The sequence below is a fragment of the Rhinopithecus roxellana genome, chromosome 15, assembly GCF_007565055.1.
Source record: "Rhinopithecus roxellana isolate Shanxi Qingling chromosome 15, ASM756505v1, whole genome shotgun sequence".
Lineage (NCBI taxonomy): Eukaryota > Metazoa > Chordata > Mammalia > Primates > Cercopithecidae > Rhinopithecus > Rhinopithecus roxellana.
The window spans coordinates 105,194,216-105,196,159 of NC_044563.1; positions in this window are offsets into that span (position 1 = coordinate 105,194,216).

Here is a 1,944-nt window from a genome sequence, read left to right on the forward strand (position 1 = left end):
ACATACACACGCACACATATATGTGTGTGTTCATGTGTGTATGTATATGTGTGTGTATGTACATATAAGTGATTATATATACAATAGTATCTATATATACACACACAAGTCATTATATATATGTATAAAATCACTTGTAAGCTGAAGAAAGACTTCCCAAAAATATTTACATCCTTATCTCTGATATTTCTGAATGTTACCTTATACGGCTAAACAAGGACTTTTTGAACACGCTTATATTAAGTATTGCTCTTTTTTTTTTTTTTTTTTTTTGAGACTGAATTTCACTCTGTTGTCCAGAGTAGAGTGCAGGGGCACAATCTCAGGTCACTGCAACCTCCACCTCCCAGGTTCAAGCGATTCTCCTGCCTCAGCCTCCTGAGTAGCTGCCTCACCACATCTGGCTAATTTTTGTATTTTTAGTAAAGACCAGGTTTCTCCATGTTACCCAGGCTGGTGTTGACCTCTTGGCCTCAAGTGATCCACCCACTTCGGCCTTCCAAAGTGCTGGGATTACAGGTGTGAGCCACCATGCCTGGCCATATATTAAGTATCTGGAGATAAAATTATCTTCAATTACCCAGATAGACCTTAAATGCAATCACATGTATCCTTAACAGAGGGAGGAAGAGGGAGACAGCACAGACACACAAAGGAGAATGACATGTTAAGATTGAGGCAGAGATCAGAGTGATGTGTCCACAAGCTAAATAATTCTGACAATCACTAGGAGCTGTAAATGGATGAATAGATAAAGAAAATAGGGCACATATACACAATGGCATATTATTCAGCCATAAAAAGAAATGAAATCCTATCATTCACAAAAAGATGTGTAGATTGAAGTTGAGGATATTGTATTAAGTGAAATAAGCCAAACACAGAAAGACAAACATTATATGATCTCACTCTTATGTGGGGGCTAAAAAGAAATTCAACTCATGGAGATACAGAGGAGACTGATGGTTACCAGAGTTTGAGAAGGGTAGTGAGGAGGGGAGTTTAGAGAGAGGATGGTTAATAGCTAAAGAAATACAGTTAGCTAAAAGGAACAAGGTCAAGTGTTTGATGGCACAGTAGGGCAACTATAGTTAACAATAATGTGTTGGATATTTCAAGATGACTAAAAGAATGGAATTATACACTTCCTAACACAAAGAATTAATAATAAATTCTTGAGGTGCTGGATATCTTAATCACCCTGATTTGATCACTACACATTGTATACTTGTATCAAAATATCACATGCACCACATGAGTATGTACTGTTGTTATGTATCCATTATATCGGCCTCCTTCTCAAGAGGCTCTGATAGAGAATTTGGTCCTTACCTTTAACATTTTTATTTTTAATAATAACTATAATTTATTTAAAAAACAAAAATATTAAAGGCAAGGAATACATTCTCTATCAGACCCTCTTAAGAAAGTGTAGCCCTGTAACATCTTGACTTTGACCCAATGACACTGATTTTGAACTTCTGGCCACCTGAACCTTGAGAAAATAAATTTCTACTGTTTTAAGCTATCAGTCTGCAGTAATTATACCAATCCCAGGAAACTCATTAACCACACAATTATAAACATACGATTTTTGTATAGATAATTTTATTTTCCAGTGTTGTCACTTTATTAGTTTACACCATTCTTGGCATGTCTTTATCTTTTTCCATCAGTTACAAAGGTAAAAATTTGACATGCTGGCTGTTGCTTCCAAAGGGAAGTAAAATAAGGATATAACCTTCATCACTTCACAAGTTTTCTTTCTATTCTCTCCACAGCTATATGTGCTGGTATTTAATATTGACTCAGAAAGGCATAACATGACACAGTTTCTTCTCTCCTTTGTCTCTGGCTGTGAATTCTGCCAATTCACCCATTGGTGACTTTTCATCAATCTTTGATTGAAAGTGATGTGATAGTGGTTGCTTTGTGGTCAAGCCT